At 43.0% G+C, this 27,885-nt stretch overlaps 1 protein-coding gene across 3 annotated transcripts in view; it reads right to left on the bottom strand.

Moving 5' to 3' along the window:
- Positions 1–27,885, bottom strand: part of gbf1 (golgi brefeldin A resistant guanine nucleotide exchange factor 1) — a 95,713-nt gene that overhangs the window by 46,072 nt on the left and 21,756 nt on the right. The gene's annotated exons all lie outside the window — the stretch shown is intronic.

Raw genomic sequence — 27,885 nt, 5'->3', positions numbered from 1 at the left:
CATAGCCTGGATGAACTAGACTTACGACTGCTCTTCTAATACAAGCATGGCACACAGAACCTATCCGCTCCATCAAACAGATCAATGTAAATGCATCTAAATTGTTTTAAAATCCTGACATTGTACATCTTCAGCTACACACAATGCTATTTGCTTCCCCCACCCTCCAACATCGCCCTCCCTGCCCTGTATTCTGCAGATACTTTAATAATCTAAATATCTTCCCTTATCACGACAAACACAAGCCGGTGGTCCTCCTAATTCGAACCAACAGTAAGTGTAAGCCCTCAACTTAAGTCGTACGCAAACTTGCAAATAACGTGGTAAACACGGTGCTGTGGGAAGAGCTCTCTTTTTTTTTTTTTTTTTAATATACTTTTCGCTCCGTAACTGCTGTGTAAACAGTCACAGCGCCTCTGGGCAGATCAATGAGGGAATTAGCTGCTGGGGATTGTAACCTTCTACTAAGCACCGTGGCAGGCTGGGAAAGAGAGAGAGAGCGCGCGGCCATTCAAGAGCCGCCTCTCATTCACCTTGGCAGCTCGCAGTATCTTATTACAACTCAATTTCCAAAAGCTCTTTTTTAAGGCGCTGTGTAGGATGTGGGATTTAGCATTAATGAAAATGACTCAGAGTGGCTGGGCCACAGGAGCGCGATGGAGGCCCAAGGGGTCATGGGGAAAAGTACAACAGGTTACCGGCGCTCATATTTATAAATAAGGTTCTCAGGGATATGTTTAAAAAAATATATATATTTTCATGAACACAACGGAAATTGTAAATATGTAAATGTACATATATACGAGGTGCTGTATGTGGGATGTACTGGACAGAAGTGTATTAATAAACAGTACTTGTGTGTGAATGAACAATTTGTTCAGGAGGAAATAAAAAAATGGGTCATAACATAATGTAACATAAAATTTGCTACATTTTCTATGCGTTTTTAGAGGTCAATATACAAACAGGATCAACTTCTGCACTTGCTTTGTGGTTTTTGCTGATTTTTTCCCCCCACATGAAGGAAAGACCATACATAAGTGCTGTTTACATGACAGGCCTGAGCAATCATATGATTAAATGGGATTCACCAGACCAGAAACATACATACATAAAACTGCCAACTGCAAAACAACATACATCCTATATCCTAAACTTTGCCTTTATACAGGTTATCATCATTCTAGTCTCATCCCAAGTAGCAGTTTCATTTATATTAAAGTGAATACTGGCTACTGTATGATCCACTATGGAAGTACCGCGGCCATACTTTGTACAATAGCTGCAAATATGCTTTTGCCTCTTACAAATGCATGCTCTTATTCCTGCAAAAGTGAACTATATATACTGCCTCAGCTAATTCAAATAGCCATGAATCAGACATCTATTTACGTTTCCAAGTTACAACACATTTACAAGTTGTGTTACGAAGAGGTTGCATTTCCACCTACGCTGAGTTTTCGCAAGCAGTGTTCCGAGAACAGACCCGATAAACAGCAACACTTGAAGAGCACAACCGACTAACACCTCTAAGCCTCTGAAAAACACAGCTGTGGCGAAAAGGAGATGCACAAGTAACAATGACAATGCTGGGAGGTGTTTTTCTTTTTTAAAAAATTTCACAGTAAAACGCCGCTTCTGTTCGCCTTTTGATGGGAAGCCCCTCGGGCCAACCCACTGAACCTTATGTAACGAGCCCTCTGAAAGCAAGAGAGAGTGGGGGGAAAATACAAACCAGGTAAAACAACAATGGGCAAATTAGGGGAGTCACGAACCCGTCCTGAATGTTGTGTGGAAATACTGCTTGCCGTAGCAATACCTTCGGATTAAGTCCCCTGAACAGCTACTTTAAAACAAAAAACAACTTGTGACTTCAAAGCCCAGACGAGCCTCTACCAATTTCCAAAGTGCACATGTGACCGCCGAGTATTAACTCCTGATATCCAATACCCCGCGGCTTGTTTGGAGATAAAATATGAAATCATTTGGAAATTTCCACTGTTCTCACCAGTCGCCAGGTTATATTTTTAAACTTGCTTCTAAAAACAAATATTTTCAATGCTACATTTTTGAGGGATATTTGCTGCATTCTGCCCTGAATCGCTTGTACAGCCGATGCTTGTTTGTTGCAGGGCACGCTGGGAGCGTTTTAAAAAACCGCGTTCCAAATGCGCTGTCTTATTCGAGCCGTGATCACACTTTTCATCTACTGTCAACACATCGGAGAAAGAACTCCATCACGCAAAAGTGAAATTTTTTTTGTGGGGACTGAAAACATGACCCCGGCGTGTTTGCGTCGTATCGCTTTCTTACCCGGCGAAACTTTAAAGGTGGACTTTGTGTCTGTTATGTTACAGTGTGTGGGGGAGAGGTGGGGATGGGGCTCAAATGAATCTGTCAATAGCAGCTAATAAAGACTTCATCAGAGGCGATCACCCTGTAAGTGCCACCACTCTGTTCAAAGTCTCCCAGATGGAGAACTCAATTGTGTTGTATTGATCTGCTGGCCATCGGCAGCAAAGCCCCCCATCAACAAGCCTCCCTCTCCACCGGCGCCCAATCATCTTAAATAAAGGCTAAATATGGCTCTGTACTTCAGATCAATCTTCAATACCAAAATGAAATAAAAAAAAACGGGGGACTGGACAGCCATGGCTAAATGAGCAGAGTATAACCAAGCTGACCTTTGGTTGACATTGCTAAAAAATAAAAGGGATTAAACGCACGCACCCATCCATGTGTATTGTGTCGGAGGGTGCTCCCGTGTGCGCGGAATGTCAGCGGCGCCTCCCTACCCGAGCGGCTCCTCCACTTTCTGAACCCTGACCTTGAAGGCAGAGCACAGGCTCTGCACAGATACGAGCCTCCATCCTACACAGACGCCAACAGACGCGGTAGAAAAATGGAGGCGTCTGTAATATCTACGGCGCAAGCTGTGGGTATTTTGCCCTGCACAAAACCAGCGACAAAAAAAAATCAGGACTCTGACGGAGAGATGAGCAGTCCCATCGCATCTTGGTTGCGCTGACCCCCTGTAGCGGCCAGGTCAACGATAGGTGATGCAGCGTAGCGTGTGTGGACACCGTGGACAGATGCAGTTCTACGCTCTTGACGGTAACAACATGGAAGCGTATTGCGGCGGGACTGCCTTGTGGGTAAGACAAAAGGTTCTGCTTCTTCTGCGCATCTGGCCTGGGCTGAGTAACACCGTGCAACTCTTTGCCCACGAGAGCACCTAGAGAAGACGGGGGTTCAGAGACATATAACACATGTACATTCATTGGCACTGAACCAAAAAGGGTTGAACGCGAGGAATACCACGGGGGATTTATGGGGGATATACGGGAGCACTCAGGGACCGGCGCTTGAGTTCCAGACGCCTGCTCGGGGGCCTTGATGCTTTTTAGTCGACGCGTGAACAGCCATCCCTTTGTAACAGGAGACGAAAGCGCTGAATTACACACTGGCAACATTCTAACACTGAAACACAGCAATCTCATACCCAAACATGTTATCAGTGCCTACCAAGGTACATTAGGAATACTAGAAGTAATGTGCGCAGAGCAGGAGAATCCACACCATTAAGAAGCCATTCCAGCACATATACGATATAATCATTGAAGAGGATTCTGTGGCAGCTATTTGGACAGCTCTATTCATGTTATTCAGCTGTTATCAACAGTTTCTGTAAATGAGGACTTACTGACTATGACCAAATCTCCTTGATGTGAAGCCACCTTTCAAACCTTTCAAGGCACCACAAATCAATGTATCAAATCTTTTTACTGTGCTGTATTTATTTTTTAGTGCGTTTTAGATTGCTGTGTTATACACTTTGACTTTTAACATACTCTTTCTCTCACCCCGGAAAAGATTTATTCAGCAGGTTATAGCAGACGTCACTGTTGCAGTACAGTTAAGCTACAGCAACCTCAAACCAGAAACACTGAAAGACTAGCAGAAACCAGGTTCAAAGGCCAAGATATAAACAACTGAACAATTCGGTAGTGCTGAAAAAATTAAAGTAATATTAAAGCAATTTATAGTGTAATTTTTATGAATAATAAATATTAAATAAATCACAAAGACCCAGGCATTCTAACCGGTCCATCTAAGCTGGTGCAACTGAGTGAGAGTGGTATGTCTTTTCATATTCATACATGTATGAAAGTTATAGGTTCTAAGAAAAACCGAATAAGGGTATCTCACATGTGAGTATTGAAAATACTGAACACATTTACTGTACTTGCATGGAAATCTGCTCTTTTCGCATTCACAGTGCATGTATGTGTTGGCACACACTTTCAGAGCTTCGATGTGATCACAGAGAACATATTAAAAAATTTTCTAAATCTGTCCCTATGACCCCTGAACTGCATATAAAAATTAAGACACTGTCAGGAATAACATCAAAGCGGACAAAGATTATTTTCGTGGGAGCGCTGGCAGTAAACCTAGGACTTCCTAGTCTCAGCACCCCAAGTTAAACAAAGATACATTTATTGGTTATCCACCATGAAAAAAATGACCAAATATTGCAAAGATTAAAGCCCATGGAAAGAAAACGAAAGTTAACAAAAAGCACATGTGGCATGCAGTATCGTAAACTGATAGGACTTTAATTTCATTTTGTGAGGTAAATGGCCACGGTAATATTCAGCTGCTTAATAGAGGGTAACAGAAAACCTTTGGCTGAGGTGAGTTAGTCTTTGCGTTTGAGTTCACCCTATGTAAAATATCACCCTTGAGCCCCAATGGCGTCTAGATCCAAGATCCAGTTTCCTTAATTGTGCTGGGTTTCCCTGCGTTATAAATGTAACCGAAGCAACAATAAGGTATTTGAATTCCATGAGAACCACACATTTCGCTCTGCAAACAAAAAGCCAATTTTCCACCCGGTTCAGTGATGTGTGGGGGGAAAAAAGGACAAAGCTATTCAACGCGCCACATGATTACAACACCAGAAATACAAACACTGCTTGACTGTGGGCACCAGAGCTGGCGGCCTTTTGTATTTGCTTAATTTAATTACAAAAGAATGAATAACTTAATTTGTCAGACTGCTGTGTCACATATTTTACACAGTCATACAGAGAGAGAGCCCTTCACCAGGTTAAAACAAGCTCTTTTGACAGTTTTCCTTTAAGACCTTCTTACTATTATCTGCATATCCATAAAGTATAATTCACACAGCCACAGATGGTGCATTTATGGATCCTCAGTAATAACCTATTGTTGCAAAAGACCTAATCGTAACTGTTAACTACAATATTATTCACAAAAAGACTGACTTGTTAACCACTGTTGGATAATGGTAAAGGAGTATGAACTTTTTTTTCAAATAGCACTTGAACAGCAGACTCCATATTTTCATAATTTTTTACACAGATTCTCTGGGGACAGAGGAGTTGGCACTTGTATGTGAATCTTTCCCGAGAGCCAAAAAAAATGAAGCAGAGAATGCCGATTTGATTTGTGGGCATTTTATGACAGGGGCATTGCACACATTCTGCTGTTCAGCCCATGTTCTGACATTTTAAGACTCTTGGCACCGCAGCTAAAAATGTTCACTTAATGTAACGCCTCTTGAGCTGGTATTGCCGGGTTGCTGTTTGTGCGCGTATGCATGTGTGCACGGAGGGGGGTGCCTGAGCACCAGTAAAAGTCCCATTTGAAGGTCTAGGGTCCATTTTAAAGTTTCATTTTCCCCATTTAGACATTGCGACCGCTTGTTCCGACGCTAACGACCACATTTGCGTCCGACGCTCCTGTGGACCCGCGGCCGATGTAAACGGGACCCGGCTCCACTCGAGGCTCTGCTGAACGCCGCACAGCCAATTGAGATACACTCACCGAGCTCACAGCGAAATTGCCTCAACCAAATGACACCCGGACCAGGAAAAAAAAAAAAAAAAAAAAAAAGACGACACATGAAGAAGAAAAAAAAAAAAAAAAAAAACAGTCACCCCGTGACCAGAGCAGCGGCCCAAAACCAAGCACTGATGGTTATTGATCTGGACCCCGCACTTGGAATTAAAGTCAGGTTCTTCCATCGCTTCGCCCCCTAATGCTGGGGAGAGGGGACGTTTTAACAAGGCCGGCAAGGCTAAATGAAATCCAGGGAGAATTTTCATTTCACACTGGAAAGTCCTGGACGACAGTCTGATCCATCTGTCGGGAGAAGTTTGATGCATGTCAACTCAGCGCTGCCCCCCCCCCCCCCCCCTCCCCCCCCAACTCCTCTCTTGAAGGAAATTGGCACTTGTCGAAGAGGGCAATTAGGATGTAACAATGTTATGGAAGTCCATACGGTCGTTTTGTACAACCCGCAGTGGTATTTTATAGATGCTTTGAACAATGCTCGGCACAACCTAAACAGGCAATTTGAAAGCCCCTGAGAAATTAAAACTTTTCCAAGTGCTTGAAAGTAACACAGTGTAGCTTTTCACAGTGCTTTCACAGCATAAAGTGTTTTCCCCGTGTGAAAAACATAGTTTGCATTTTTTTTTATATAGATCTTCCCTTGCTGTTGCCTTTATCTGGTGGGCCTCTAGAAATAGGTATTATGTGACATTTTCCATGTCAATGCCCTAATGAGACATTAATTGAAGTGCACCTTAAAAAGCATCCTTCTACGTAGTAATGAAAACACCAAATTACGCACTGGTCCCATGAAAGGTGTAATGCTCACATTACTCAGGCTAATGCCATAACTTACAGTTGCTAAAATAATGTTACCTTTAAGTAACATAGTATGAAGCAGGATTATTTTAAAATAAGAAATATATATATTTTTTTCCAATTTGGCGTAACACATTCAGATAGGGCAATATCTTCATAGTTCAATAATGAAAGACAAAATAAAATTATAATTATTAACAATATGAGTCATATTAATCTATTGTTACCTTGATGGACATTACCTTTATAAAACTGTTTGCTGGCATATTTAATTTCTGCGTCATTTTATTATGTAATGTACAATAGCTCATCACTCCCATTTATGATTTCTACACAAATCTCACATATTTACAGTGTGGTACATTCATTCTGAAATACACAATTGCATGCAAAAGGATATATTTATATTCCAGGTTTGATTTTGCTTTAATTATAGCAGTTCAGTGCTTGACTACCCATAAGCTTCTGCTTAATCTTTAACTGGCCTGGCATCAGGCCTTTTCTCAGTAGCTATAGTAACAAGGCAACCACATAACAATCCCTCAGACATTTTTGTTAAGTCGTCTTTATTTCCTCACCCAAACTGGGGAAAAATCAAAAAAGAAAAATAATAATAAAGTGACTTCTGTGTTAGAAACACAATGGATAATACAGCAAACAAAAAAAAAAGGGCTAACCGCTCCCATCTAAGGTTTTGGGGCTGAAAAGAAGCATAATCAAAATAACTGAATCTCTACCTTAAATCCCACATCGTCCGCGCTTCCGCATGAAAAGGCCGCAGCAATGTGGGCTTCGGTGATGTGAGGAATGACGGCCGCTCGCGGAAAACAAAGTGTGTGAGGTAACCTGCCCGCGCGTAACGGCTGCTGCCCCTGCCTCGCAAAGCAGAAAAGCCACCTCTGATTACAGGTCTCAGCTAACGCTGCCACGTCCTGGCAGAGACACAGTAACTGCAGCCAGCCCGCCACCATTACAGGCACTTCTACTCACACCTATAGGCAGAACTCCCCATAGCTACATACACCAAGCTGTGCACATAACATTGGTGGGGTGATCTAGCTAAAACGCTGAATGCTGCCAAAGCATGCAGGACAGAGGCGGTGTTGTAAAACTTAAGCAGGCGGTGGAGAGGACGTAAAATTAAACAAGCAAGCAAAACAATAAACAATTCACTGGATATGATATTGACTAACGAATGGTTCCTCTACATCAGTTATGTGTTCTGTAAAGTTTATCATGAATAAAAAGCTTTTCAAACAAAGCTTTTCCTTCTGAGTTGAGTTGAAAATACAGAGTGAATGCCCAGATGAAACTGCTATAGCTGATTCCACTTGCTCTACACATTCAGTCCAGTGTTTCGGCACAGAGACAAGCTTTGGCGGGAACCATCTTGTTTCATTTGTCATTTGTTTTGACAATAAAATGTAGTTTGAAACAGATAAACTCTTGTTAATTGAATCAATGGCTCTCACAAAATAGGTGCCCTTGCTCCGGTGTTCGATCCAACCAGCTACCATTATAAACCACAATATGAAACACTACAAATACATGTAACATATTCCTTTTACAAATACAAGCAAGTACAAGCATAGGTGGTGAAAGTGGCTAACCAATGAGTTAATTAGTGCTAACAACAACATATCACAGCTAGCTGCATTTGCATATAAGCATTTCTTTTGGCTTTTCAAGCCATTACAGTGTGTACGGTGGAACACATTCAGCACTAGGCCACTTGCTGGCGTCAGCCTCACCCATATTTTATAACCAATAGGAGTCACTGCTGCATTTTGCGGGGATGTACCTTTACTGTTCTGTATTTAAAGTGTAATAACATGTAATATTTCTACATTAACCAAGTTAAAACAAAAAATCGCAGATCTTCCTTTTAGGCAGGCACACCACCTTAATAACATTTGTAAAAAACACTATAAACCCTCCTTAGCACATACCTGCAGCAGTAATTCAAACAGGTATTCACTCATTTACATATACAAAAATCTAAATCTAAATTACACATATAGCTATCAGTATAATTATACTTTTATCACCTGCTTAATTTCTCTCTAAAAATGGCATGAGGCATTGAGTTTAAACATTTTACGTCACTACATGTTCAACATAACTTCTGAGGGTGTCCTCTAGTGATCACAATCTCAGCAATAAGCAATCAATTAGCAAATATACTCGAACTGTGAAAGGCAGGTACAGAAAAACTTACAGAAATCCAACCTTTACGACACAGTTGGCGACACAGTTTGGTTTATACACTACAGACATTTGGAGAATCTTGCCTAAGACTCTGGTCCTTGATGCTAGTACGCTATGCTCATCCACATGCCACAGGTTTTGTGAGAAAAACTGCTCATTTCTTTTGTGCTTTCCTACAAAAACAACATAAACTCAGTCCACTTCTACACCTTCAAGGCTGAAATTATTTCGACATATTTCACTAATCTGCATCAATTCCATAGCAAAATTAGTATAATACATATAAAAACAACCGTGACATGTCTACATACTGCTTCTTCACTGGCAATCACAGACTTGTTCCCATGTTTTATTCCACCTGCATTAAAAAACACCACAAACAATTGACTAGCATATGGATCCCAAGAGGTGCCTACCAACGTGACCGGAATGATATGTTTCTAATTTATTTGAGCAAACAAATCTGACTTCCACTGTAACGGTGGGGGTCACAGCTAAAATATCTTTGTACGGATCCTATCACACAATATTTTTTACAGATACTATCATACACAGATATCAGAATTTGCACATAAAAAAGAAAATTCTAAGTCCAGTTCGTTTGACTAGTGTGATCGCTCCGTACCGTGCCCGGGCCGCTTGAAGAGGTGAGCTCAGGCATGGTTCAGTTGGACTCGGGCACGGTACACATCTAGTCTGATCGCTAACTGTGCCCGAGCAAGGAACTCGAACATGACGCCAATGATGCGACTGTCCCATTTAACAAATATACCCGTTATAGCAACAGTTAACTGGTTAGTTAGCTGTTTGTCAAATCTATCGCGAGATAGCGCATATAGCGATAGCGATAACGTTAGCTCCCAAGCCAGTTAGCATCGATTATGCAAGCAATTTTCAGTTAAGCACAAACTTGTCAATTCTGCTTCATAAAAAGTAGTTAACACAAACAGCCATCATAGTACAGCAAAGCTAGCTAGCTAGATAGCAGATTGTGACTAAAAGGTCACTAGAGATATTACCACAATTCCACAATGATTTCGGAAATATATGTTAAGTCAGCTTCTGGGTTCATGTGTCATTTGCATTGGTTTCCCGATTAGCTTCCAACCAGCTATTATCTAATGAGTAGTTAATCTACAAAACATAGGTACTATTTATGTTAACTGCACAGTACTAGGGACAACAGACATCAGCCATGAGGATGCTAGCTCTGGAAAGCGGAGAAGTTCACTCTAAAAATTTGATTCAGTAGCTTACTTCCTCATATTGTCTCTTGTATCATTACTTTTTTATGTGGATAAATAAGAAAAATGTTAACTGTAACAAAATGTGCAGGGAATAGTTGTCTTTATACTTTCACTGTCTGAAAACATCGTCTTATATGACATGCCCCCATATTTCCTTAGATATGACAACCTATGTCTGTGTGTGCGTGTGCAAACACACATACAGATATATTTTATTCATTTAAACTTTAGATATAGCTCTGATCTTCACGTAACTGACGCGCGCAACAAGCTTTATCAGCTTGGCTTGCAGTACATTGGGTAATAACGTTTTGGTGTTCCTCTCGGGCCTGGTCCTGGGGTGTTGAGAGGTTCTGTCACCCTTTGGTGGTGTAGGGGGTGACCTTGCACTGTGTCACTGGTGCTGGCCGCTGAGAACAGAGGCGGAGGCAATCAGTCCCAGGGGCCGAAAGTGACAGCACAGCACAAACTTTAATTCGCACAGATAAACAAGAGGGCTGTTTGGTCAGGCCTTCCTCTAATCCACACAGTCTTTTATGTGCTTCTCTACTTCATAATCACTCTATCAGTCTTTTACCAGGTCACTGAATGGCAGACCCAAGCTTTGTTTGCGACACCTTGGCCAGATATTAAAAAAGCACAGCGAAGACCAACAAACAAACATTGCCTGCCTGTCACCTCTGACCTACACTGGCTTTGTTCAAATTGCCCTTTGGACCATATTGACCAGAAATTCAAATGGGAGTTGATTTTCGTGAAGGAAAATACCACTGTTATGAGGGGGTTGTTGTTATTTGGCTGTGAAAATTGGAGCAACGGGGGAGGACAGGGAAAAACCGGCAGCACTGTAAACAAAAAGCAGAATTTAGGCTGGTAAATTCAAACACGGCTTTATTGTGATGTTTTTTATGCCTATCGAGTTCATCACAAGGGACTGTGAGGAGGAATAATAGAACCAAGTTATTCTATCAAGACTGGCGATACTGAGCATACAGACTGTGTCAACCACCATGATGATTATTTTACAAAAGACACCTTGGTAATGCACTTCCCTTTCACCCATGTTTGTAATTATAAAGATAATCATTTCTATCTGGCACCCCGTGGATGGTATTTTTGCAATCTGTTATGCACTATGCACCAGATCTGAACTGTGCTGAACTGTCTGAGGAGATATGGCTGACACGTAACTAGAATATTTTTAGGATTATTCTGTTGTTCTGCACACCTTCATTTACACTTGGTTTTAAAAACGTGCAGGGAAAATAGCAATCAAGTCAACTTATTGCACAGACAATGGCTTTTCTTTAACATCCTAATCTGAAGAAACGAACTAGCTTTCCTCAGCGGTCATGGGTGCAGCGTTTCACTCGGACCAGATGCTCACCCCAAACCCGTTGATAACTTGACCTTGATAACATGTGATGCCAATTTGCCTTTTAACCTTTTTGGACCTCGGTGGGAATTCCTGAACCTGTTCTTTATTAAAAGAGATTTAGATTGATGAGTTGTTGAGATGTTCACACCTATAACTAACATCGCTGCAGGACTGCCAAGCCCATTTCTATTTTATATGACCATAAAGAAACATTTCTGCCTGTGAGGTCCATGTAAACCGTGTCCATGTACATCACAACACGCCAATCCCTCCAGAATGTTCTTCCACGCAGCCAAAACACATGCATAAAAGATTTGTATGGATAATGTGTGTGCATACTGGTGCAGGCCTATATCTATCAATCCTTCATACACTCGACCACATGCTACGCACCATACTTCCCAATATATATTCAGAAAGGTGCTTGTATGTTCAGAAATATTTAGATGCGAGAATGTAAAACTTGAAATTGAACAAGATGAATCCCTAATATGATAACGAAAAGACAAAAAGAAAAAAACAGAACATTCACAAAACATGACTTCATTAGTGAACCTTGCTGGTTCGGGCCCCGCACCTGTTATCCTGAACATAAAATGTATTTTTTATGCTGCATGCTTTACACAGAAGCCGTATTATTCAGGCGGATCGCCGGTCAGGCCAAGGAGACGCACAGTTAATGTTTTTCGCAGCCCGCAGGCACACTGTGATAGATGGACTTTTTTTTTTTTTTTGTAATGAAATACTTTACGGTCAATCAACTTATAAATAACGGATGTTTTATCATGCTGAATTAAAACATTTGAGGAGAAGCACAGAGAGAGTTCAGTTCCGTTCCCTGTGCGTGCTTAACCGTTTCGACGCTTCCTCCAGGCCACGGAATGGCATGGGAAGATTCTGCTTCCCGCGCTGATACAGAGAAAAGCGTTTCTCAGAATAAGACAGCCGTATCCGTTACCTTACACTTGGGAGGGGGGGGATTTGAAATGGATATTCTGATAAATGGCCATTGATTACAGCATACATAACTGAATGTGTATTGACGATTAATCTAATGTCCGAGAGGTCTGTGTTCCAATAGCATCCTATAAAAGAATTCTAGTGCGTTGTAACATGAATCCGATGTTCCCCTGTTTTTATTTTCGATATGAAATTCCAATTCAAAAGAAGTGCCCTTCAAGCAAGGTAGCCCCGTATTATCGCCTCTATTTCCAGAAAAACAAACAGCAACAGCAAGACGCAAAATTTCCACATGATCCTTAGAACCATGTACCCTTTCAAGATCCTTCCGCGCGTCTTGGGCAGGGGAGCTTGTCGCGTACAGTAAGGGGTTAAGCCGCAGATGGTGGTCAGCTAGCCAGGATAAATCGGCACACATGCTCAGGCTCTGACTAAATTTCACACTCCTCCTGATGAGTACCGCCATCCACAACTGCACGGAAAGAATGAGGGGGAAGCGAGGGGAGAGAGAAGGGGGGGGGGGGGCTGAGGGGGGGGCAGGAGAGAAAAAAAATTCTCCCGCTTATTTGTTTCACCTGCTGCGTTCCTTCAGCCCCAACTAATGGCATTCCCCGGGGCATGAGAGAATCCTGCAACCACGCACTACAGATTTAGACAACAGGCCCGGCTACTGTGTTAGCAAGACACAATACCCGCCGAGATACAACAGCGCATACAAACCAGGCAAACCGGCCCCGAACTGCATTACATACGACAGCAAGGGTACCAAGAGCAGGTTTTTTTTTTTTTTTTTTTTTTTCCTCCTCCACTTCTAACCCCAAAGTGAATTCAAACTGAGGCTTTGCAGTTCGAGATTAGCGGGTGGCATGAAGGTTTGATTAACATAATTGACCCCCGGGGTCATTTACAATTGTTGGTTTGGCGATTGATGTCAAAAAAAAAAAAAAAACCCAATTACGATGGAATCACGCTTAACGTTTCGGCGCGAGTCGAGCGCGCGCTGCCAGCCGCGGGACCGGTTCAGGAAATGGAAAATGTGTGGGTGAACCCTAAAGGTCTCGCGGTTGCCGCTCCTAATTCCCGCGGCCCGGGAATTTATTAAGAGCTGCGCTCAGCGCATGTCTTCATCGCAGGCAAGCGCGGGGTTAACGTAACCGTGACGTAATTACGATTCACACAGCGCTGCTCTGTCCCAAAACTGCTGTGATCCCGAGGCTGGCAGACAACCGCTATGGACAGTGCGAAATGCCGGGAGTCAGCTCCACCGGCAGGAGACGGCGTACGATTCGCTGCCTGCTTATAGACGGGGTATCAGGAAATGGCGAACTGACCGGCAAGGCGGCTCTGATTCTTCACACAGTAGCACTCGACTGCAGTGGAGCTGTGCGATCAATAGCCGCTTGCAGTCTCCGAGTAGCTGAAGTGAAATCACAGAGATCCTCTCGGTGGGACATAAATCCTGTGTACACTCAAGAGTCAAGCAGTGACACGGGGAGGTTAGACAGTGAAATCTATTGTAAGAGTCACGGCAAGATCATAAATACTGTGCACCGCAGTATGAATCCGTCAGGGTGAATTAGCCCCAGTCGGAAGGCTGGCTTTCATCCAGATGGAATTCCCTTCAGGAATATTGTGAAATTATCTCCAGAACATAGACATTTTTTTTGGCAATCACAAGGGTAAAAGAGCAAGCCGTACACAGACGTCGTCAAAATGTGCAACCAGAAAAAAGCGACGATGCAGCGTCTTCTCTAAAATCAAGAGGAAGAAATATGTCAGTATGACAATGATTTTTTTCCAATTGTATGAGTGTACAAGTATGTTTTTTTATGCCTACAAACAATATAACAGGTGCTGAGAGCAAAACAAGTCTTACGCCTGTTTACTGATATTTTGACACATGGATGTATCTACATCACAGAGAGCAGTTTTTAATACGCACTATTGACAGAATACATATAACATTTGACATTATTTGCATATCTTCATGTTTTATCTAAATATACACATTTTACTGTTACAAAAGAGTCGTGACATTTTAATCAACTAACTTTTTTGTGGATTTTGTGGATACCAGCACTCTCAGAATTTCTATGAACAGTAGTTCATGTTCTTTCTTGTGTAAATATTTACTCTACAAACTGGCAGTCTGATCACAAGAGCTCAAATCGGTTTTCAATAAAGTAAGGTTATATTATTTTTGTGCAATGCACTTCAAATTAAAAAAATGAAAAAAAATAGTAAATTTATATAAACTTGCAATGATCACCACTCCACTGCAAACACTCATTGTAAACTAAAATCACTTACTAAGTCAAAACATTATCCAGATGCTTAATTATCAAAACACCCACAGACTTGATTTTAATTTCAAGCTCCAATAACACATACGATCAACCTCAATGTTATAAGCTTGACAGAATTTCATTTTTTATCTGTAAACTCCAATAAACCTCAATTTCGCAAATTAAAAATAAAATGAATACATCTAGGAAGCCACTGTGACATTATGCTTAAAACACGTTTATGGTCCCTAGGGTCCCTTGTGTAGTGAATAATTCAATGAGGTGCGTACAAAAACAAAAACCAATTTTAACATTCGCCTATTCCCAATTTAACACGTGACATGACAACTCCACATAACCCTCGACTGGCAGCAAAGCGTATAAACACCCAGCAGATATCTGCCTCCCGAAAGCAACGCGCATGTTGCTGTTTCACCATCTCCTCAGACAGCGAAGGCAAAATTTACACCCACAGCCGTTTGAAAAGACTTCAGAATATCTGAGCAGGGGGACGCGAAAACGCAAGGCCGTCGGCGCTGGAGGAGACGGGAGAGCAGGGCTGCAGACAAAAGCATCCTCCACCCAGCATCTCAAAGCACACAGAGGCCTCCCAAAGCCCTCATTTAAATGTACAATTCAAACGGAGCTTCATCAGTATTAATAGTCAGATACCACTGTATTTATATTTGATGCAGTCTTATACCCTTGCAGCATTCAAGGCAAATCCTCCATGTGTATTTAATAAATCACACCAGTTAGGTGGGCCGGATTAGTCTCAAGTCACCTAATGACTATATTATGAGCTGTAGCATTAAGGGGATTAATATTAATCTTGGCTGTTTCAGTTTACTGCGGGTGAGAGTACAACGGACCGAGGGCCTGGGCGAGAAAATCCTAAATGGAGCAAAACGCGTTAATGAGGGTTTTCGTATGCCTCGCCGCCGGGCCCTCTTTTTTTTTTTCCCCCTTTTCCGCGGGGCCCGCCCTGTGCGCCCGCCGCCGCGGGTAGAGGCCCGTGAATAAGCGCGGCGGTGGCCGCCCGCGCACCGGGAATAAACATCTAAACAAACAAGGAGACGACGTGCTGCAGGAGAGCGGGGTCTGTAACTGAACACTGCGCAGGCCGCGCAGTGGAATCCCAGCACCCCCTGCCACATGTCAGCTTGTTTTCTCCTGGTATGATAAACAAGTCTTAGACCCGGCTTTTTATTCCATGCCTGGCATTTTGTGATCAAACCGCAAAAAAAAAAAAAAGAAAAGAAAAAAAACGAGAGCTCCTGGTTTTCTGCAACGGTCGTTGTCAGAACCAGGCTGAAAGAGTTATGGTGAATTATCTTCTGTATTGCCTTTTTTTTTTTTTAAGCAGGTCAGTGTGTTAACCTTTGATCCACTGTGCAAATGGGCTGAATTTATCTTTTGTCTACAGACTTAAAACCTCTAATGTCAACTACTGTTAATTAGTTCTTTTTATGGTCATAAAATATATTCCTCTCACTCCCATGTACATCATTTACTATTTTAATGTTTTTACACTGAAGTTCCAGTGCTACCACTACAGGTGACTACGCTATCAAGGTACTGTGGAGGTACTGTATTGTACAGGGTTTTCCAATATCAGACCATTTAAAAAAAAATTTTTAATGATACTAACTGAAGCGGCCATGCCCAGTAAATTCTTATCCAAAACCAAATGACGACATCAGGCCAAGTGCAGATGGCTTCAAAAGCGGTGACCTCTCCCTCTCTCTCCCGCTCTCCCCCTCTCGCTCGCTCCATGGTAACCACCAGCGACTTTAGACAACAGGGGCTCGGACATTTCTGTCCTGTGATGCCACATGGCTCCATGGTGGGGAAACATTAAAGCCCGATCGGGTTTATCCCCACCGGTCGGCGAGACGCTGCACTCTGAGTGGCTGGAGATGCCCTGCGAGGCTTAGCGAGCCGAGGCGACAACTGTCATAAATTACTCCCCTGCGGTCCGCGGGGCTGCGATAGAGTAACCGGGCCTTTATAAATGCGGAGGCTGTGCCACGGCCAGAGCCAAGAGGAGCACAATGTACCCGCTGCCCACTGCACTGCCGGGGGGGGCTCTTGGCTCGGGCTGCGCCTCGTTCCCCGTCCCCTGCCGGGCCGCTGTGACAGCCGGGCCACGCAGCGGGAGCGGAGGCCACTAACACACTGTCCTTCCTCGTTGCTCCGAATCCGCATCCCTTTCCACCACGTTCGCGGGCGGGAAGTATTTTTCCGAGGAGCCCCGCGCCGAAGCAACGTTTTTACACTGGTTCACTTTCTAACTTTTGTTTTGTCGTGTACAAAATGCATTTCCCCAAAGGCTTGCTGTTTGTCATAAACTGTCTCTCAGCACATAATTTAAGCGAACCAGAAGCCAAAGGAAATACAAACACAATTTGCAAAGCAGCGTTTGAGCTGGTCTGGGGACATCTGCCAGGAGTGCAGTAATTTTAAACCATACTGTGTTAAGTGGCTGGGCGATACTGTAGGGTAATGTCGGACAGCTGAGCCAGTGGGATTGGATCCAGGGAGTGCATTATCTTTATGAATTCACGTCAAAATTCTGCTAAGATAGAGACAGCGTGATAGGTGTTTGTAAACACTGCAGTCTGCTTTCACATGAGAATGTTGAGAGAACAAATGGTGCTCCGCCATAACACACTATTTACATTCATTCAGCTTGGAGCTCCTGTTCTTTTTCCTCTATCGCCAGGCACCCTTTTCCCACTGTTGTGCTACAAAAACCTTTACACGCTTTTCTGAGCCGTTTGTTGAACAATTCAGGTATGCCGTCTTCAGATCTTTAGGAAAGTACTTTCTCCCCAATCCCTTTCAACCTGCCTTCAGTTTGATTGGTCTTAATGTTGATTATTTATGCATGGGTCCTCCTGGCCCACCAAAACTAAACTCCACACCAACAACTTGGGAGCAGAGTGCCAAACCCAGGCATCAGTCTTCTCATTAACACAACACAGAATATGTCAAATTTAATCACACGGTACATACTACTCTAACAGTATTTTGATTTTTACAAGTGCTGAACGCTCTAAATCTCCCAGAAACCCTGAAATTTGGAGGCTCTGTGCGATACTCCTGACAAGAGAGAAGCGTAGTATGCCAGCTCCGAAATATCTGAGTGGACCATGTCACTGTTGATTTCACACAGTGAACAGCAAAAGCATTCCACAGTGTGTGCCATTATTTTCAAACTAAAAAAGCTGCTTGACAGCTAGTCATCTTGACTGTAACCTTCTTCCTCTTCGGCTTCAAAACTGACACCATTGAAATTACCCGAAAAAGCTAAAGCCAGTATTCAAGGGCTTAAACCTCTCTCATTTCAGAAAACTATCTGCAGTTAACCAACTTTTGTTAAATTCAATAAAATAAAAAAACAAAATAAATAATCAACTTTCCCCATCAGAAGCACAGGGATTGGTGCCCGTTTGTTCAATTCAAATTTAATTTTTTAAAATTTATTAACTCGGTACAAAGTGTCAGAGCCTTTCAGCCTCGCTTTCCACACTGCTCCTGTCTGAACCCCCTTGTGCTGATACCCAGAGGATTTAAAAGTAAACTCTTAACACACCGTTGCTTACATTTAAGGCTTTGAATGGATTAGCTGGAAACTACATAACTGCACTCTTATTTCCTCGCACACTTGCGCATTTGTAATGTTTACCTTCTGTCCCAGCTCAGGGCGCAGTGAACTGCCACATTATGATTTAAAAACGGTCATGGTCAGACACATGGCAAAGCTCAGACACATCGGCACATTGGCGATCACAGGCCCTCTTTTGAGGATGGGCGTTTGAAATGTGAGGGGGGGGAAACGGGTTTTCCCTGTTGTTGTTGTTGTTTGTTTTTTTTTTTTTTTTGTTTTTTTTCCTTTTAAACACGTTGCAGAATTCTTTCCCATAAAGTGAGTTTTTGCAGGCCGTTGCGTCTCCTGCTGCTGTTCTGCACACGCAAGGCTGAGCCTATCCGATTCGACTGCATCACTGCCATGGAATGCTGAAGTCCACATTTTTCCCTTTCAGCAGGGAAAAACGGCCTTTCAGATTCAATCAGCTAGAAATGTTGCTTTGTTTTTATTTTTGACTGAACTTCCTGGAACCTATTATGGAGCTGTCAGGGATGTATATTTAGCTGTGGCAACACAGGCCTCTCTGCCCCCTTGCGCCACTGGTCATGTCACCTCTGATAAACAGAAAAACAATTGGCAATCCTTTGTCACCTTTAAAGAAAATGGCCATACGTGAGGGAGAGGATTTCAGCCGGTTCGAGAGCAGTCAGAGGTGACCCGTCATGGCTGAATGAGGAGCGGGACCCCCTTCACAGGTTTGGGCAGGCGGTGACCGGTGACTAGTGCTGTCCCCCGTTGTCTGCAGCTCCGTTTCTCCAACAAAACGCACCATAACACAGTACAGACCAACGTGTAGCCTGCTGTCACCAGCACCCTAAAAACGCCACCGCTGGGACAGCGCGGCAGGAGTCCGATTTGAATTTCAAAGGAGATCTGGCAGCCAACATCTTTTTATTTCTTCATTTAGAGCACATTTTTTATTCCAGCTCAGCTCCTGCCCTTCCCTGACTTGCAGACCGTAGTGAGGAGATTAAACCCTGTGCTTGAGCGGTGCCTGTATCCAATGGGCTTGAGTAGGCTGATGGATCATTGGTTCACCATGCCACAATGCCTCGGCGGCTTAACAGTGACACTATTACATATGCGATTGACATTCCTTTACCGGACCGACATTTATGAGACTACTGAGTTTTTGTGCCAAAAATACAGCAATTATTTTTTTCCTATTACCTTTAACAGCCTACTAGAATTTAAATGGGACATCCAATATAGAATTTTCAAGAGGCAATAAAGAGGGTATTAAAAACCCAATAGATCAATTAATGATGAACTGGTCAATTTCATTTGCAGGCAGTGACATCATCACCGTTATCGGTATTCTGCTCTCCATTACCAAAACACTCTACAAAGACTAATATCAAACATATACCGGTATTACCAATATTTAAGGCAAACCATGAATGAGCTGTATGAGCAGATGTTTGCTTATATATACTTACTTATTTACCAAATGTCAATAATTTCCTTGAGGGTATCAGTAACAACAAACAAAGGTATGACCAGAACCAATGTACATAAATAAGCTGCTACCAGTGAAATAAAAATTGTAAAAAAAAAATAATAATAATAATAATAAAATAATAACATATAATGGGGGCATTCAACAGTAAAATGAATTTCAAACAAAGCAGTTCAAACAAGGCATTTAAAAATGGACTGGTAATGTCCTACAACAACACTAGTTATAGATTTATTGCACAACCAAGGCCCATAATTTCTTTTTTATTTGTAAAACAATCTCTGAATATACTGGTTTATTATGAAAAATATAAAACTGAGAAAATCATTTTAAACTAAATTTGCTAATCAGCAATCTCTAACAAAGTGAGCAATCTCTAACAGCATTCATTCTAATTTGAATTTGCTGGCTAGCAAAAGCTGTTAGGCAGCTAGCTTCCTAGCTACACATCAATCGTGGTATTTTGTCAAGAAGATCCAAAGAGTTGCCCAGAGGAGCACGATACAAATTCGCTTTCTGCAACTCCGCTCACTAATGCTTCAACAACCTGAATGATAATGGCAATGTTTTCCCTAAACTTACCTTTTTTTTTTTACATTTTTGCCTTTTTCCTTACATTGATGGTTGCGTTTGCTCTCTTCGAGGTGGTCTTTAATGTGGTCAGATCAAGTACTGTGACAGATTCTCCTTTTCTCCCAGATTTTGTTTACAACACAATTTTCATTTCAATCGAATGATTTGTTCATCCACTATGACACCCTCGCTCATTAGTTTTCCCACCCAGAATGAACCTGCGCAGACATAAATGCTCACCCTAATTGCACCAGAATGAGACACTTCCACACACACATATTTAAGATATTGATCATTTCTTTCTTTTACCCCGAAATTCTCAATTTTTATTCACGGGAAACAAACTTCAGCTGACAAACAGTCAAATGTGTGATGTGGTCACAAAAATTCCAGGAATTTTTTGGGTGAAAGTAATCTCAACTGAAAACGGGGATATCAACACAAAACTCCACAGAAGCAACCAATTGGCTTTGAATGAAATTTTCAGCTGATTACGGTCAGAAAAATCTGGGAAAAAAACGATCACAATGGGATTCTTGCACTCCTGAGCAGTTTGTAACATCTGGCAGTAAAGTATGGAGAAAGAAGGAAAGAAGAGGCAGGTTCTATGTGGTGACAGGAAATACAGTAGAGGGAAAGCTGAAGCAAAGTTTGAAAAACAAACCAATAATAATACAACAAAGACACTTATGAGCTACATTTTCCTTAAACGTTGCATAAGCAATGTAGCCTTAATAAGCATTCCTAAGGAGTGCGCGTTCTACAAGAATGTTATTCATTTTAATACACACTTGGTAGTGTATTCTCCAATATCTCCACTACTTACACAATTACCCATGATAGTTTTGATCTCCACTACATGCTTCCCCCACCCCCTCATCCTACCCAACAACAACATGCCCTAGGAGACACACTCAACATATTCAAAGTACAAAACAAGGCCACATCCCTAACTCTACACTATGTCTACTGTCACACGGTTTATCAGGACAACGTCTCCCTTCTCCAGGGCAGGGCAACTTTACCATATTCTTCTGTCCTCCGCTTGTGTGCAGCCTTTTCCTTGGAAACTCTGCAGCGAGCTTCTATATAAAGGCCAGACCTATACATCTGTGCTGTTGAGTAAAGAGGAATCTGTGCCTTGAGCCCTAGATTAGACTGACCTATACTTGACTCAACAGTGCATCTACAGGTCAGAAGTTCAGCTCGCCGAGTTCCCCATGACCCGAGTCTGAAATGCGCAGCCCTGCAAGATGCGTGGCTATTCGGTAAGTGTTCCCAGGTCGTAAATTTAGGGTCAACATTTCACCACTCATAACCGCTCTACCCCTGCCAGTTTAGCAGGAATTTTACAGTTAAAACCACAGAAGCTTTGCGCATAGCTGGGATGACTCTGGTCTCCCCTGTACTTGGGTGACCATATTAAAGGTGGCGCCTGGAAGGAGCAGCCATCCATCCATCCATTATGAAAAGACGATGAACACCACCATGCACATCCACAGAGTACACAGAACATTATTATGACATGTGTACTCACAGTCCACACATTCCCATTCTGAAATGGCATAGATCTGGTCTGCCGTGAATTTTAAATCACCACGTTTGTGTACCAATCCAATTAAATGTGTTTTTGCGCTCCCAAGTGGCATTTGGACTTACTTCTTCAGAATAGGGGAGACTGAGGAAAATGCTGGTACAGACTGTGGTGGCTTCAAACTACTGTCATCCAAGTTCGTTAAGCCATTTCCCCTGCTGAATAAAACATTGCTCTCCCAGTTGTTGAGAACAAGCCCCAACCCATTTGAAAAGAAGCCCATTATGAAGACAGGGCGTGACATGGTTCTTCATTCAGCAGGAAGCTTTGAGATGATGACAGGCTTTTCTGTAGCTAAACGTTTGCTAGCTAGAGGGCAGACCATGGCAGATGACTTGTCAAAGGACACGCAAGGTACGCATCAATATATATACTAAGGAATGGGTAGCTTGTGAAAATAAATTTTGTAAATTGATAGAATATCATCGCACCAATAGGTACAATTCTAAAAAAAAAAATGTTCATTAAGTCTGGACAGCTTTCTACCTGACAAGCTAGTCAGCTAACTATTAATTCAATGTGTGCTGTGAGATATGGTTCACTAGTTAACTATAGTCACGCTTTTCTCTAAAATGCTTTAAAGAACTGACTACTAGATTCGATGTAACAATCTACATCAACCAGAAATGGCTTGTGGGCTTATGATACTCTCTAACAAGGAGGAATGTATATCATGTAAGTTCCTTGGCTTTGGTCATGATCGGATAAAACTTAAAAGCGCAAGGAAAAGATTAGTCAGCAGGTCACCATGCTAAAAACACACATGTATACACATCACTGACATTTAGCTATAACGTTCGCTTCCTTAATATAATACGAGACACTTGAAAAAGTGGGATCTGGTGCTTCCAGAAGTATTATATGCCCATAGTTCCTAGCTACATGTTCATGTTGTGCATTTTCTTCCTTGCTGTGGCCTTGACAAACATGCTGATGATCAGTGTAGCATAGTGGTTAAAGAGCAGGCCTCGTAACCGAAAGGTTACCGGTTCGATCCCTGCCCGGGACACTGCTGCTGTACCCTTGGGCAAGGTACTTAACCCACAATAGCCTCAGTAAATATCCAGCTGCATAAATGGATAACATTGTAAAGAATTTGTAACCTATGTAAGTTGCTTTGCATAAAAGCGTCTGCTAAATGAATAAATGTAAATGTACTTTGAGTATCATTTCTTTCCCTCTCATCTCACAGGCCTGTGCAGAAAGTTAATTCAGGGGGACAGAGAATATATGCTGATATGATGTACTGTAGCACTGCTGTAGTACCGCTGCTGTGATCACTGCCATAATCTTTGTATCCATTAAAGGCAAAGTTATCATTTATTAACTGAAAGTTAATGAACTGAAAATGCTGACAAGAAGAACCAGTCATCCTGCTTTCAGGAAACAAGACAGATACATTTCTATGTTTTATTGAAATGTTCTGCATTTACAACTCTGAATTTTTCAATAAAAACACCAGTGCTATGCAGGAAAAGCCAGTTGGCTTTGCCACAGGACTGTATTCCCAATTTGTGAAAACTACGAGGAGCCAATCTCCTTGGCGCAGTAGCTATTTCTTATGAGTGACAGAAGATCCTGGGGAAAAAAAAAAAAAAAAAATCAGCCGAAAATCACTTCCAAATGCTCCCAGCATGTCTCGCACTTGGGGAAAACGGAAGACGGCTCCTCTCGACAAGGTGAAGCTCTCGGAGTGTAAAGCCACCCGGATCCCCTCTGTGCCCCTGTTAGAGCTGAATCCGACGGCTTGCAGACCGCCAGCGCTGCAATAAAAAAGTCTGGCAGTATATCGCCGGGTCTATTTTGCTTCCAGGCCAATCAACACCTCCTTGTTGTCCCGGTTGTTAGCATGTCTCCGAGTCAGCTGCGCGGACGCCGGGGCCCGCCGTCTCGCTCCCCTGTCAGCATGCTGGCTTTTGTCAAAATTTGTATCGGCGGCACTGACCTGCTTCTATTTAAAAAGAACATGTCAACAGGTTTAAATGCTGCCGCACATGTCACCTCTTCGATTCAATATTTATGCGCTCGACTCTTGCAGTTGTTTAATAACCCCCCCCACCACACACACACACACACACACACACACACACACACACACACCCCCCTCCCCCTCGCACCAAGAAAGTTCTGACCCATGTCACCTTACTACACGCTCCTTTCAGAACCCAGCCACGTCCCAAAATAGGCTTTCCTTTTTTAATACCAGGCACCCACTTGAAAGTTATTGCCTTGGCCAGTGTTGTGTTCCAAGCTGAAACTGGAGGGACAACCCAGTGGTTTGTGTGTGTGTGTGCGAAGAGAGTTGCAAGCCCTCAGTCGGGTGTAACGGAGCACCGTCATTGACGTGATAAATGGAGAAGGCCAGGGGCAAACCCCCTCCCTACACCATCAATCTCTGAGACACGGGCTGAAACCAGGCCACGGATCCGTCCTGAGGCGTGCACGCGCGAGGCCCACGCGTGAGGGTTTGTTCCTTCCTACAATGAGCATTGAACGTCTAAACAAACATGGTGGCTCATCGGTGCCTGTGATGAGGCCTCTGACTCACTGTTCTGAGGAGAGACGCCCCGGCCCTCGGATCTCAGGCGTCATTAACAATAACAGTGCCAACGCAGTGTTTAAAAAGCTACTGCCAGCTGAGACCTTCAAAAGACACCTTCTGAAGTGGTAAACACTCTAGGACAGAAGACACAACGGCCTTTATAAGATTTGTGTGCTGCTTGGTGACATGATTAGACTACATGCGTGCCACCCCCCCCCCCACACACCCCCCTTCCAAAGGGCTCCTTCATGCATAACCGTAGAGAAGAATTGAAATAAACTTGAGACGTGAAGCATCCTTCAAGATTCTGATGATCTTGGGAGACCTGTACTTCAGACTCTAAGTGCAATATCAACAAACACCCAAATTCGCGCTCCTGGCTTATCGGGCCGCTACGAGCTGCCCTGCTCTCGGCAGGTTGAAAAATGCTTGAAAAGATCCGTCGAGCTCTATTCGCGCCCCAAAGTAACCCCGCAGACTTTATTGCACGTCTGAGTGTGACAGCACATTGAGCTCTGAAGACCTGATCAGATAAGTGCGGGGGAAGCAGCGATGACAAACCGCGAAGCCGCCAAGGCCGTCACCTGGTTTACTGAGGGGCTTCTGTGCAGCGAAGTGACCGACTGAGCCAACAGCATCAGCGTTACAGTCCGGCTTTTAAAGAGCACGCCTGCTCGGTTCCCCGAACTGGATGTGTTGCGGCATACGCCAAACCATGTACCACAACAGTTGCTTGGTGCTATCCACGAGAGAAACCAAAGACATGCGTTCCCTATTACAGAGTAGCAACCAGTTCAGCTCACCCCGATGGATCCCGTGGATTTGGTTCCAACAGATTGCATCTATTTTTGCTTGATGTACTCACGGCTCACATATAGCATCCAACCCCGAAGCTCAACATGAAAGCATTGTATGTAAAAGTGATTTACTACATTCCATAATAAATCACTACTGATCTACAACAACACATTAGGCACGTGAAATTAGGCACACAGAAAAAAAAATCCTTGTTGTAGACTATTAATTGAAAATGATTCCAGAATTCCTTAACAATGCTTGCATTTCACAGTAAGAGTCAAACGTTTTTGCACCAATACTGTTTAGTGTTCATTGAATCAAACTGAATGCCCTGTTACCAAACTGAATTATTTACCAGATAATTTCCTTAAACCTGTGACACAATATGGTCAAGGACACCTGGCTCACCTTATGGCAACACACCTCTTCCGACAACTACACCTTTGAAAAGTACACTGTCTTGATGCAACATTGAATATAAACCAAATAAACACATGACATTCACATCGGTCTTGGTATTTCGATTGAAAATAAGAAAAAATTTATTGGTTTTATGGGACTGGAGTTTATCGGTAGCCAAATCCCACACAATACAGAAAGCACAAAACACTGTCCATAGTAAATGCTTGCTGTGGGCTTCTGTAACATGCAAGAAAGTCACACCAGCTCATAGACTGAAGGGCAAAGAGAAATGCACCTCTGAACATTTTCACGCTGCCCACATTCAAGTGAATTCAACATTTTTTCCCAATCTGGCATAAATCAGAGTGTTCATATAACACCATCATGTGCCATTTCACCATCCACAGCCACGGCGAAGGAAACGCCGCCGCCGCTGCAAACGGCGACCAGACGACGATAACGTCTGCGCTTTTATTTACCCGTGCGCGCAGACCGCCAACGGTTGGGAAGCGGCCGCGCACAACAATGCCTGTCTAATTGGATATGTGTATTAGAATGTTAGCGGTTGCAGGACCCTGATGGGGCATGAAATAACAAGCAGCTGGCGTGTGGAGGTGTAGGAGGGTTATTAGACCAGTCTGTCAAGGTTGTCAGGGATTCGCACAGGGACGCCCCGGCTTAAGATGTGAACAGCGTGCAATCAGACAGTGCCTTCCACAATACTAATATGGCCCCTTATTCCGGCGCTCCCGTACGGCAGGCCACGCGGCGCTCAGTGGAGTGTGCGGTTCGATTCCACCCAGCAGCCGCCGCCCGACTCGCCCAGCGCACCCGGGCCATGGGAGATTATTATGTCGGCTAACCACACAGACAGCAGAGGATCGCTTCATTTTTGTGCTGAAATGGTTCTTGTCAAAGAAGCCTTGTCTCCCCCCCCCCCCCGTTTCAGATGAGACACAACCAGTCTGAAATTATTCTTACAAGAAAATGTGAATTTTTGACATATTCCTTCAAACTAAGTGCAATAAATGCATTAAATGCACAATTTGCAATAAATGCCAAATTTTACATATTACCATGTCAGTGTTACTACTCGTGATGGCTCAGTGAACAATGATATTACACACAGATAGAATATTATACAGCCAATCTATATCAAGTACCTCCCCAAAAAATCTGAGTATGATGGTGCTCCCATATGCATGTTATTGGTACATCAAACAATCAAAGTTCTTTGTTACTTTACATCAGAAAATATCTGCCCAATCCCATAACTCTCTTGCATTGTTATAATGGATGATGACTGGGAGCCAAGATGGCGCCACAATACTCTCATGGACACAACAAGCTCTCTGCCTCGTTCGGCCATTTTCTCTCAGGAATTTTAGCTAAAAAAAAAAACATGATTTAACCTTGTTAAAGGGATAAAGGGCTCATCTTCGGGTGAGCTGATATGAGGCCACACATGAAGGAGTACGCTGGCCCAGCATCACTGTTCCATTCTGTGTTGAAAGCCCTGTATGCATGTATGTATGTGTGTATGTGTATGTGTGTGTGTGCGTGTATGTGTGTGTGTGTGGAGATAAACTTCCCCTCACCACATCTTCACCTATTATGGTTAGGCTTTGGTTGGAAGTAGTTCATCCTACAGCTTGTTCTCTTGCCTTAACATCACATATTCTCATTCTGTTGGATTTCAATCAGTGGTGAATGCTGACAGCATTAAGTGAACTAAATAAAAATACAAGCCTATCAGGCTATATTATTGTGGGAATCACCCATATTAGCCGGTCTACGTTTCCAAAAATAAAGCTGTAAATCCCCATTATAAAACCTAATACTTAACCAAGCCCTGTAAAAATTCAGTAGTACGCAGCGGCCAGGAGAGATGAATGCAAGCTGCATAGCAGGACGGTGACTTGCTGGAAAACGACACATTAAATGCGTGGATCCGGCTGGGAGGCCTCTGCATTCCGCCGTGTGCGCCGTACCCACGGGGGCATACTTCGGCCCGCGTCTAAAAACGATTTCGGCCCCCGCGTCGGTTAAACTTAGCAGGACGCTCATTTGCACGTCGAAAGTAAGCGCCTGGCACCGCCGAAA

Source organism: Megalops cyprinoides, chromosome 15 (assembly GCF_013368585.1).
Source record: "Megalops cyprinoides isolate fMegCyp1 chromosome 15, fMegCyp1.pri, whole genome shotgun sequence".
NCBI lineage: Eukaryota > Metazoa > Chordata > Actinopteri > Elopiformes > Megalopidae > Megalops > Megalops cyprinoides.
The sequence above is the reverse complement of the archived record's forward strand: the minus strand, read 5'-3'. Positions and strand labels throughout refer to the sequence as shown.